The sequence below is a fragment of the Anser anser genome (assembly GCF_964211835.1).
Source record: "Anser anser genome assembly, chromosome: 9".
NCBI classification, from domain to species: domain Eukaryota; kingdom Metazoa; phylum Chordata; class Aves; order Anseriformes; family Anatidae; genus Anser; species Anser anser.
This window is the reverse complement of record NC_139729.1, coordinates 27,355,492-27,368,382: the sequence shown is the minus strand read 5'-3', so window position 1 is coordinate 27,368,382 and position 12,891 is coordinate 27,355,492. Positions and strand designations below refer to the sequence as shown.

At 40.2% G+C, this 12,891-nt stretch overlaps 1 protein-coding gene across 10 annotated transcripts in view; it reads right to left on the bottom strand.

Annotated features, from left to right (window-relative positions):
• The window catches only part of VEPH1 (ventricular zone expressed PH domain containing 1), an 89,125-nt gene extending 76,251 nt beyond the window's left edge, over window positions 1-12,874 (bottom strand). For 3 of the 10 annotated variants that reach the window (XM_083849506.1, XM_083849508.1, XM_083849509.1), the window contains exons 1-2: window positions 3,562-3,891; window positions 904-974 (exon numbers count right to left, since the gene is read on the bottom strand). The gene's annotated coding sequence lies outside the window, so the exon portion shown is untranslated. Of the gene's footprint in view, window positions 1-903; window positions 975-3,561; window positions 4,481-8,217; window positions 8,615-8,645; window positions 8,769-10,584; window positions 10,631-11,106; window positions 11,406-12,204 lie in introns of those variants that run through there. The other 7 variants (XM_083849503.1, XM_083849504.1, XM_083849507.1 and 4 more) reach the window with 7 other exon arrangements.
• Window positions 12,875-12,891: the final 17 nt, after the last annotated feature.

The window sequence follows — 12,891 nt, the reverse complement described above, 5'->3', positions numbered from 1 at the left end:
ACGGTTGCTCAGTTTTACCAGATGGTGCTATCCCACTGAAAACAAAAGGGCAGTCTTTGAAGAACTGTGCAATATTGTTAATCTAGCTGTACACTACACAACATAAATATGAAAAACCCCTCACTGTACTTAAGGAATTTTTGGAAACGCAGGCCACCTGCACTTAATGTTAAGTGAACCTTACAGCATCTTCCAGTTTTCTCACTAAAAAGCAAGAGGCACCTAAACTCTTACTGCACTGTTCAAGCAAATTAGAAGGGAATTTACATAATAGTGCATTTCAGAACAAAGTTAAACATTACCGAGTCCTGAGCTAACTCATCTCTGCAGTAAAATCCATAACCCATAGCCTTGAGGGATAAACTCTCAAAGCCACTGACGGGTTGCAGTTGAGCACTTCAAGAGACAACAGGCTGGGAGGATGAACCCTGCTGGAACCACACCAAGGACGGACTCTACTCCTAATCTCGTGCACAGCGAGGGCTCCCAATTCTTAATCCATTCCCAAACCCCATTCTCCTCCATGACACCCATTTTGCCACAGGCACTGAGCATGGCTCTCCTCAAACACCGCAGCACAGCTTCAAACTAGAGCCTTGCCAGCTGATGTTTCTGCTTCTTTACTGATGGATCAAGCAACCCAAAAACCAGAATTCTCTGATAAAGAAAAGGTAAATTTCCTTTTCAGTATAAACTGAACACCCAGTGCAAAAAATATTTTAGGTTTAATTGTCGAGCAAATTACAGAAGAGAGAATTCTCCGTAAGTGAAGAGACTTGTGTTAAAGGACTGGGAGGCCAGAGGTCGTGCTGAACCATAGCAATCCCATGCAATCCCAGCCCAATGCTTTGACTATTCTATCAATAAAAAGGAATAAATAAATAAATAAATACATTTCCTTACCTCACAGACACATTGCCATGCTTAATACACTGGATTGTATGAAGTGCTTTGGATGCCTTGGATGAAAGACGCTATAGGAAAGCAAAAGCACAACAGTGTTAGTAGCTCTTTGCCTTTTCAGCACTCTGTGTGCAGACTATAACACATATGCTGCATGATACCACTAGGAGTAAGACCGTATATTTCACTGAACTGGGTTTAATATTTAGGACATGGTCCTATTAAAAACAAAAAAAAAACACAGGAAAACAAATAGGACAGCAGCTCTACAAAACCCTGTGGGAGTTTGATGTTATTCACACACGCATGGATTGAACAAAGAGAGGTTTGGATTCCCATTCTCTCTGGGGGTGGGGACAAATATTCCCAACAACTGCACATTTAGTTTTATTTTACTTTTCTATGAATAGGAGGAAGATTACAATCACCTTCAAAGTAAACTTTCACTCTGTGTATACAGCAGCATTCCCTTCCCTTGAAATCCTTCACCCCCACCTCACAGGAAAAATCTGTTCTGCGGCGTTAGAAAAAGGATGTCTCGCTCACAAAAGTTTCTAATGTCTCCAAGACTGTTGGATACTTCCTTCCCCACATGCATCCATGCAGGAAAAAAAAAGAAAGCACGGATACATTTCCTGATTATTTTGGGCCTGAAACTTTCCCAAGAACATTCACATACGTAATTTATGGATAGAATATTGCAAGATATTTTGGACAACTGCCCCCCTCCGTGTTACAATAATAATTTGATTTATTTTTGTATTTGAAACACATTTACTTACTAAAATAGAGAGCTCTTTCGAAACTTTTAAATAAAGTTCTCACATTTTTCAGTGAAAGAAAAGGATTAAAGATTATTTTGAAAGAGCATCATTTTCACACAGGGTGAATAGACTACAGCAGTTCCCATGGGGTCAGCTGCATATATTTAAACTCTTCCCACAAAACAACCATTGTTTGCTGCAAGCCTCTGTTTTTTTTCTGTCATGACAGGTTTCCACACTTCATGTCGTCTAGAGAGCCCATGGATGCTGAGCTGGACCAGATGATGAAACAATGAAACATGAAGTCTACTAATTAGGATTTATTATTTTGGGGGGGGCTAACGAAACACCTTGCTGCAGTCCTGGGAGCTGCAAGCTGACTAATGCCCGTCCTCATACAAAAAGAAACTGTACTCTTACTGGAAGCAACTGGAAAACAATCAGAGGAAATGTAATCTGCCTCTTAAGATCCATCTCTTCTAACAGGCTTGCAGGGCTTTTAGGGAGGTCTATCCCCATTCTGAAGGTCAGTACCCTTCCTTGACATGCAAACCACCAGGTAAATGTTCTCCCCTGCGATTAACTGGCTTAACTGGTAGGTTTTATAGCTCAGATGATGCTTTAAGCGAGCCAGATCTCACAGACCTGTCACAATTTTGGCTGCAAAAATCCATGCAGAACAAAGCCGATGGAGAGTGGAAAGAATGTACCTGTAAACCTGTCAGGTGTGCCTCTTGCAAAAGGTTTGTAACTTGACCAAAAAAATGATACTTCATTTAACATACCTGCTTGATAACCTATGTACTATTGAGAGTTTTCTACAATTTTCAGTATATAAATAGTAGAATCAAAGGTTTATATTCGGCTGTTGCTTCAGAACATGCTAATGCTATAAGTAACACAGCAAAAACATTTTTAAAAATTAGTAAGACAGATTTGTAAGAAGTCAATTTCTAAGTAGCTTCATTAAAATATCATGCTAGAATAACATTGCTTACATATCTTAAACTGCTTCATGGAACAAATACCAATACACTTATTGTCATGGCGATGCTGTCAGAAGTTCACCATTTTCAGGTATTTCTTAATGAGAATTCATATACTCGACAGGTTTTCAACACTACATGGCATTACAGGAAAAAGACTTGTTACAAAGTTTCACTCAATGTAAAAACATGCATTTCTGTTTAAAGAGCATGAGAGACTAAACAGAACAGACCATCACGAGATGACAACAGGATAAGGTCTCCAAGAATTTCACTCTGGAAGTAAAAATGGGACTAGAACGATTAAAAAGTAGTAAAAAAAAAATCAAAGTCCCTGTCCCTCAATGTCTCCTGAACTGGAAGTCACCAAACAATCACTGAATATCCTAAGGTTCCTCCCAGGCATCTGGCAATCCACTCCAGCCTCTCTTCAGTACATATTTTAGTACAGACAACACCTTCTCTAGTCCGTATTTTCCAAGTTCCCCTAACTTAAGGCAACAATCCTACAGCACGGGGTACAGAGTGCCTTCTGAGAGTGGGGAGGAAAGCGAAATGCATTTGAGCCCCAAGATGAATCAAGAACGCCGTGGGATTAACACCCGTGCTGTAACACACCCCGATGCACAGGCACTGCTTTTTCTCTCTAGTCAACTACGAGCTAATTTACAACAGGTTTTTAACAAACATGATTGTAATACATTTATACATGTAATAACCACAGTTCCTGCATCCACAGAAAAAAACAGTCACTTAACCGGTATTAAAGACAACATTTTACACACTCTCAAAAACCTCTTCCATTATTTAATATTTGGATGTGCTACTCAACTTCTTTCCATGCAGTAATTTATTCATTATTGAAAGTGTTACATGAATGCATATTTATTTAAGTTAGTTATTCATACCTCTCAGGAGAGAAACCTCTGAAAACCATTAATAATTGAAGGCAAATTGTTGGTCTTTAGAGAAATTCTGATAAAATCCATTACAACTGTCAGTTCCCCTTCCATCCCCCTGTCTCTGGTATGTGAGGCTGCTGGCTCGGTGCACAGCCTTGTCAAACCAACCGTACAGTCTATTCAGTTACCCTGGAGTTGTCATGTGGAATCAAGCAAACAAATATCTTCTCTCCATTTTCCCCAACTCCAGAACTCAAAAACAGCTCAGAACTAATTCTTCCCAAAGCTTAAAGTCGGCAGCAGCTTGAGTGAAAACGCTCCGAGCTCGATATGGAATTTGAATTAGTTAAAAGGATTTATCAACAGCCAGTGGTTACATTCAGTTAATTAATAACTTGCTTAAGAGCAACGAGGAAATTGCAGCAGTTAATATAATATAATATGGGGCCTCTTGTCAGAAGTCAGCGAGAAGGCTGGACTCTGTGTCTTTGGAGGAACACCAGCCCAAAGAAAATTCGGGAAGGAGCAGGACGCTGGGCAGGACGTGCATCCTTTCAGGTGACATCTGCCCTATCTCGCCAGCCCACAGACCTTCGGGCAGCCCTTACAAAGTGCCACTGCCCAGGTGAATCCTGTGCTCGGGACCTACCTCAACACCTCCAAAGCTTGGCAGCTGCAGTGGAGAAATCATTTCTAAATCATTCTGGCAGATTTTTGCACGCAAGCTGAACGTGCTTGCCTCCCACATTAAGCACGTCCGTATACTTCTCCCTTTAGCTTTCCTTTGATAAGTAAATTCCACATTTCCAAAGCATTAACCGTAACTAAACCCTACCCTACACACAGGCCCATGGGGAGCTTGACAGAACTGATATCGGGCTATATTTTCCCCTCGTTGCTGAGCATAGGAGCAAACCCACACTGGGAGTGTCCCAGCACTGCCATTTTTCTCATAATGGTTATTTGGATACTGCTTTGGCCACCTCGCAGAACAGCAAAGGGTAACGTCAAGCACTCTCAGCCAGCTACTTAGCCAGAAGAAAAGAATGACTGTTTGCCCAAAGATAACGAGGAGGCACGTTTGTACCATTTTTGTTAGGTCTTTTGTCTTTTTGCAACACAGTAAGGATTTATAAGCTATAGCTTAAAAAAATCTGCTCCACAAAGTATACAATTAAGTTATGAGTCCTTGATTTTAACAGTAAGCACTCAGAATAGCTTTTTAGCTCCAGACCATTCCAGCATGGCCTCTACAACCAAATACAAAATTAACGGTGGGTGAACACATACTTTAATGAAGCTAAGAGACTTTTTTTTTTTAAATATGATTGTGTTCTCTGCATCTTCCTTTTAACTTAGCATGCATATGAAACACACAGTTTGCTTCCCTCTGCCTCTGTGAGGCTATGCAAGACTTACAGGTTGTTAGCAGAACATAAACCTTCACTCTAAAAATTGTTTTCTAAACAAGAGATATTAGAAAGTATTTTAAAAATCAGGATGGCCTAACTATTGGCTTAGGAGAGCACAAAAGGGATCTTGGATTTTCCTTCTGCATCTGATTTAAGTTACTGCACAGTGGGAATTAACAGGTTGATTCCTTCACTCGCTGCAAGCAACAGAAGTAACATTTCCCCCCAGTGTCTGACAATCTTTTCAATTTTTTATACAGAAGGAAAGGTAGAACCACAAGCTGGTTTTGGCTTACTCAAACACACCTACAGTCAGAGCTAATCACAGTCCCGAGAAGATTTATGTGGAAAAGCTCTTCTGATAGCTACACTAAAAAGGATAAGATGAACGTTGACTGCCTTCTCAGACAGCCCATTCTCTTAATACCATGAGGTGGACAGCAGCAAGGAGTCCTGCACAGAATATATCTTACCCTGGAGTGAATGTTCTCTGCTCCCAGAATCATCTGTATAGTCAGAGAGAAAACCAACAAAGACAGCTGACTAAGGAGAGTAAGGCAAAGTAAAGATCAGGTGCAAGAAACCCAAACAAGCTTAGAAAAGAAGACTGATGGCATTACCTTGAAGAAAGACAAAGCAACGTGGCACTTTTCTGGCTAGGGGCTTCAGTCCCTTCCAATCTGTACATTCGCTGCAGGGCTTTGCCGTGCTAGCATCACCCTTTACAGCCCTGACATATTCATACCTTAATTCTTTTGTTTTTTCATTGATGGATTCACTGTTATACACCACTAATGTCACCAAGACAATGAAATGTTAGCTAATGCAGGATTGCACGTTAAAGAAAGTCACAGGAAGCCTGAGTCAAGCCACCCACCGCAGTCTTCTTGAACGTTCTTTGACTTCCCTCCTACCGTTTATAAAAAATGTAATCAGCTACAGAAAGAACACCGAATACCACTGGACCAGGATATGCTTGGAAAGACAAATGAAATTAAAGACAATAGATAGCACCTGAGCAACTCATGACTCTAAAGCACATAAAGCACATGATAAACAATGTATTGCAGTTAGGCAAAAAGATGTACATGCATACTTCACTATCTGAAAGAGGAGAATTGACTTTATGAAGAGTTTTCCCATCCTAGAAAAAACTTGGTTTTAACCTTCGTAATAGCTGCAATGAATTTGTGTCCTTCTTAAAGTCCTGAAAATAACGTATTTTGTTAGACTTGTTTAAATAAACATCTTGTTAGGAAAGAAAGATGCTATTGTTCTCTCTGACTAATTGGTGAAAAGAAACAGAATATTCTGTATTCATTGCATTTAGCCTAAATGAGTCATGTTATCTTCTACTCAGGCAAAGCAGTTTAATTTTAATAACAACAATGCTGACAGCTACAATACTGTTCTTGCAGAAGTTTGCTTGTAAATAATTAACAATTGTTGTAGAATGACAGTGGGCTTTTTGATAGCTCTATTAATTTCACAGTCAAGCTGAAGTCTCTTTAATTTAGAGCGTTCATAAAAATCCACGTTCATCCACAACCTACTAACGTAAAAAGATAATAGAAAAAAAAATCAGGTTTATGTCCCTGCATACATCTAGATGCCAGAAATCTGTTGTATGCCCGAAATCAGCCACAGAAACCAATGAGGATAGTACAGAAGTTATGGATCATGCCTCCAGATAGTTTACATTAACTTCAAAGCCAGGCAATTATTAGTCTAAAGTCTGCGTTCAGATGATCAGCAAGCTCAAATAACAAAATTTAGCTCTGTGTTGTAGGGCCTGGTGGTCAGCCACCAGCGGTAGCATTGTCAGAAGACAGATTTAGCACAGATGGCGCAGTGCCTACTGCTGTCCTTTAAGTATGTGCACTGATGCCTCAAAATCTTGCTAAGCAAGACACTGATGACTGTTCCCTTAATCCACTCAGATTTTTAAAACCTGGCAAAAATTCCTCTGATTCTGATGGAATCGGCGAGGACACAAATACCTTGAGGAACATGGAAACATTTCCTTTGTAAGCAAATTCTTTACCTACCGCATGCCACATAGTTAACTAGTTCACAGCTGCATCTTTTACACAGATATTAACGATTTTGTCTAAGAACTATAGAAACAGATTCAATGCTTCCTCTACCATAATGAGATAAATATAATTTGATTTTTTTTTCCTTTCAGATAACGTATCCCGGTGTGTCCATTCCTCTGAGGAAGAAACATTTCTCTCCAGAAATAAGAACCTCTCAAAAGCTCACTGAAGTCAATTGAGTAACTCTTAGAAGGTTTTCATCTTTTGTTCTCCCAGTAGGTATTTCCACAAGTTTCCTTATGCCTGTTTGCTGTTCCAGATAAAGAAGTGAATAATGACACAGGCATTTATGAAGTAATCTTTGGTTTCTATATGGACTAGTTTACCAGAAATATTTCTGGGCCATGCATTTGACTGGCAGCAGTCCAATAATTAGTGTACTTGCATAATTTCATACACTGGTGTATTTAGGACAGTAAACTCTCCTGCCAAACAAATTGTTAGATATCAACCTAATATTTCTATCAAATTCCATGTTAGCTATTAACACTATTTTTTAACTATTCTAGTTATTATTTGCACACTAAGGATTGTTTATACTCCAATTACTGACAAAGCAATCTGGTTTGACACTTTTAGAATAGCTGTTTATTTCTAAAGGCCAAACCCTGTGTTCCAGACAAAGTCAAAGCTCCCGTTGAAATTAAAATAGGTTTTCCCTGAATGAAGACTAAAAACCATACGATTTGACCTGTTGTCTCAGAGGAACTAGACTCTGCCTCAGCACTGTAGCTGTTCGTTAGTTGGGTTCGTAGGTGGCTATTGCCTGGCAGCCCTATCTTGTAATAATACACAGAGCTCATTATCAGCTGCACTGCTCCAAAAGGCTCATCTGCATCACAAAAGACAACATCTGCTGTGCATCTAAGTGCCATCTCATTGATAAACTATATCAGAACCAGAAAAGTTTGAATACTTATTTCTTTATAGCCAGTTCTGTTTCGGAGAAAGTCCCACAATACTCATAGGCAACAAACAAATGTCACTTCAGGCCCATCTGACGGTTCTTCAGATGCTCAGCATCCTTCCTTGCTGTGATGGACAAACTGTAAACACACCCAATCTATTTTTACACACTCACATGCATACATGCACACACACCCTCTCACATTCACATTTTGCATATCAGATAGCATATTTTCATTACCTACCTGAATCATTTTCCAATTGAACTGCACATTTTACTTCAGGCGTCTATTTCCATTCACATTGTTTCCCACATAAAGGACCTTCTTAATTGAGCTGCATAGTTTATGAACTGTGGTAACTGAGCTGCATAACTCCACTGCAGAGTTTTTATATGCTGTACCAAGCGGCATATTGAGTGTGGATTTGCGCCTCCGTACTTACAAGCTCTGCAAGTTGAGGAGAATTTCAACAGTTCCACTGTATTTTTCACTTCTGAATATCTGTATGTTTTTCATATTTTCCTACCCTTTCAACCCTGAATGGGTAGAAATCTACACTTGGCTTAAGCAAAGTCTTTTTAAGGGTAGCCAGGCAAATGAGTTAAACTGCTGATGACAGCCCAAGTAACCCTTGTATTCTGTCCCTGAGAGCAGAAGTCAAGAAAACTTACCTTAGGAGAGCAAAGGCAGCTACTCCCACACAGAAGAAAAAACTGCCTGACTGCAAGGGACTGTTTCAATAGGCACTCACGCTCTTCATTTCTGGTTAAGAGCCAGAAACCTTTTAAAGAGTCCTAGAACCAGGGAGGAGAAGCAGTATCGATAAGCGGCAGTGAGGACATGCTGTTCTCAGCTGCCTGGAGACAAAAGCTCAGCAATCAGGACATGCCTGCTGCAGACAGGAACAGCATCTAGAACCAAGACTGGTTCTGCACAGCATCCAGACACTTCTCATCCTAATTAAGTCTATAGGCTAACAGTGATTATTAATATTAAACACCTATCCTCTGAAGCTGCTAATGATACCAGATAATCCGTACCATAGCTACACATTTAAAATTAATACAAGCATTCCTGCTAACTTTTGAGAAAGAAACGCAGCACACGTTGATACAATGAGCTCATGCCGTTCCTGTGAACAGGTTCTCCTCTTGGCTATGGATAGATGCCAAAGTAAGAGTCAGTGTTTAAAAACGACTGAAACATCTGTTCAGGATATAATACTTCAAAAGCTTACCATCATTAATTCTATAGCTCACAGATGAGCACAATGCTTTGAAAGATACAAACATAAGGAATAGTACTTCCACCAGGAACTCTAAAGTCAACAATGGCAGAGCTAAGTAGTGGCAGTTATTTCATGGCTTAAGGAAACCAGTCAACAAAAAAAAAAGAGACAACACCTCATGGGAGAAATTATTTAAATGAATTAATATCAGCACTAGTATGTATGCCTAGGAAAACTGCTTTCCTAGACCTTATTTTGTTTGCTAGATTTGCAGAAGAAAGTCTCTGTACAAAGTGAGCATGGAACCATAGAAATGTAGGATTGGAAAGGCCTCAAGATGTGATCTAACCTACATCCTTGTGCTGAGGCAAGAGCTGTCAGGTATAGGCACACCTGATGTTTTTCTGCTCTGTTATTGCTTCCCAGAGGTAAATGTTTCAACACTTCACAATTAAGAATTTACTCAGTAGCCAAACACTTCTTCCAATTTCATTAGGAACAGATGATAACAGATCACTGTTCTGTTACAGGGCCTCACTTTCTTAATGACTCTTTGCTCTCTCAAACGTCTCTTGTGGAGCAAACATCTCATTCAGTTTCTCACCTTTTTCATATTCTCTTGTCAATTTCCACCCCACCCTTGTTGAATCTCTGCTCTCTCTCTTTTCTGGAAGAGATGCATTGAAAACTGAACACCGCGGCCTACCTCAGGCCTTTTCAAGTGTAATTACAGTAGGGTTGCAGTCTCCCATGTCTTGTAGCTGTCTCCCTATGAGCACACTTCAAAGCTACAGCTGCTTTTCTCCACAGCATCACGCTATTGACTCATCACTGTGCTGTAGCTTGGCAGCACCTCCCTCATATATGTAACCATTGTCAGCTTCTCCACCATTACCTGTCACATTTGGCAATTTCTCATGCTTTGCTCAGTGCTTTTCCATGTCTTGTTCAGTTAATTTAACCTTAGGGCGGGACCTAAGCTAAATTTGCTTCACAAAGCTTTCATGACCTCAAATTCCTCAGGGTGTTTTTTTTGTTTGTTTTTTGTTTGGTTGGTTTTGTTTTTTATACCGCTATACCTATTGTCCTTTTCCTTAAGCGTTCCCTTTTGCCCAAGAATCTCCTACCCACAAATGTGGCACACAGCTAACAACAGGGCTCCAGTATGAAAACAACACCCTTAAATTTCAAAATATTGCAGAGAAACCATTTTTTCCTCTCAAACTAGAAAATTAAACCAATAGTCTCTGCAATGTAAGTCAACATCTGATCCTTTGTGTCCAAAATGTGATTCTCAGTTTTTCCCCGGAAGGTCTGAATTTATCAAATAGTGAGGTGTACACATTGCATTAAAATGAAGTAATAGAAAATTCAGTGTTCACCTTTCACGTCCAAGTTGGTAGTAAACTGATCCAATTTTTCTGTCAACTACATTACAGGGAAAAAGAAGAAAATAGGAAAAAAAAAATCAGATTAACACATCCTGAGATAAATGGTATTTCAGCTAAGTTTAATCTTACTTTTGAAAGGTGCAAACTCATCATATACATCTATATGGAGAACTCTGCAGAATACCTGGGAGGCTCAACATTGTGACAGCTACACCATCAAACTGTATATGGGTTTTCTCCACCCCTGCCCCTCAGCTGGGCTCATGGGGCAAGACAAGAATTTAAGCTGGGGCCTGAAATTCCCATATCCAGTCCAGTACGTTTAAACATAAAGTTAATTTTCTCCTAATCGCCAAGACTGATTACCCCTTTAGTCTTCCTCATCAGACTGTAAATAGATGTTCCTCTGACTTCTTGGAAAAAAAATAATACTTAATTTGACTTAAAATACAAAATAGCTTGATACAGTTAAATCTACAGTTAAATCTGATCAAGCAGAACTTTTAGTCTTACCTGGAAGTTTTCTAACGTTTAAATAAGTCTTCCCTGAATCCACCTTCTCATTAATTCTTGCAAAGGAACTCTCTCTTTCCAACCGGTTACTACAAAAATGTTCAGATAATAGAGACTGTCAAAAAGAACAGCATTTTCTTGTCCAAATAATATTCAGTATCAATTCCATTTATCACATCTCATTAACAGAAAAAGAGTTGTAAAACCATCCTGAATGACTTCAAATCTTAGATGAATCTCATTAGAATCCTTTCACCTTAAAAATTATAAAATCTACTTCAAATTTACAGTCTCATAGTACCTTCACTCACACTACACTGCACTCCCAGAAAAGGGTTAATGTCATGCATATACACAGACCAAGGACTTTATTTTAATGGAAATGCAACAAAGAAGTTCACTTAATGACAAGTTCTTGGACTAATGTATTATTCATTTTGTTATGTGACAGTAGAACAAAATTGTATCCATAAATATATAATGCCGTACATCACTTTTTAGTGTAGTTTACATTTATGAAATAATTGGCTGTCTTTCAGCACATTACCCTCTCTTTATTCACTTTTTAAAGTGGGTGTCATAGGATGCAGCTCATGACATACAAGATACATACGTTCTAGAAACAGAAGCAGCAACTGGCCTGGATAAACCTATGAATTTCAAGCTCTCTTTCTGGAAAGATTTTCTAGCCTCTAGAAGCATTTTAGAGGTATCATTACAGTGCTTTTCCACACCTAAATTGCTAGTTTTCTCATTTTCCCCTACAATTAACATTATAAAAGTGTATAAATCTGCATGCCTTTGCAAGTCAGCAACAGATGAGCCTTGTGGACATAAGCGGGGAATTTCACAGTGCCAGACAAATGCTGCTCAGCTGCCAAAAACAACACTGAATCATTGCTTGAGCAGCAATTAAACCAGAACAATACAGATACCCAAACCCTTCCTTTAATCAGTCTCCCAACCCTGTGTTTATTAGCTGGGCTGCAGTAACTACAGAAATGATGAGCCTGTATGAGAAGAAAAGCAAAATTCTATTAAAAATTCAGTAAATTATACAACATTCCTTCCTATCAAAATATTTTAAAATATTCATGCCTAAAAGTGCGTGTCCTGTGAAGATCCCAGGATTGTTCGTTAGACTTCTTTGTCTCTTGGATCACCACCTGCCATTACCAATGAACCCAAAAGGCAGCGTCTGAGAGCCGCCAGCAGGCAGCGCGTCCAAGGGGCACTAACTCAGCAGCAAAAAGGGCGCTTTTGGAGGCAGCAGGGAGGCCGTGGCTGCACCCCAGACAGAGGCCAGGCCTGCAAAGGGCACATCGCATTCAGCCCTGCAGTAATTGACTGTGCCTCGCTCTTCATCCTGGGTTGAACCTAGCTTTTAGTCACTGGGGATTAGATGCCGATTTCCCAGTTTTCAGAGGGAGACCCAGAAACTGACCAGAGGCCGCACAGGAGCTCCTTGGAGATGGCCAGCTCTGCAGGGACAGCCTGGGTCTGCACCTTGGAGCCTCTGGGGGAAAGAGAAGCCTCCAGAAAACCAAGGCGCGTTTAGAGCATTTGCCCGTGAAGCGAATCTTGTGCTCCAGCTGAAGGCAAGCCATGGAGCAGCACGGAATTATGGAGCAATATGGAACTACGGACTGCTTGGACCACCCAACAGATTGCTCCTCTGCTCAGAGCCTCACCCCTCACGGTGACCGCCCTGGTGCGTACAACACGGAGGCAGGCCTGGAAGCCGCGGTGCTGTATAAGAGGGGGGCACACTCCCGAAACGACCAC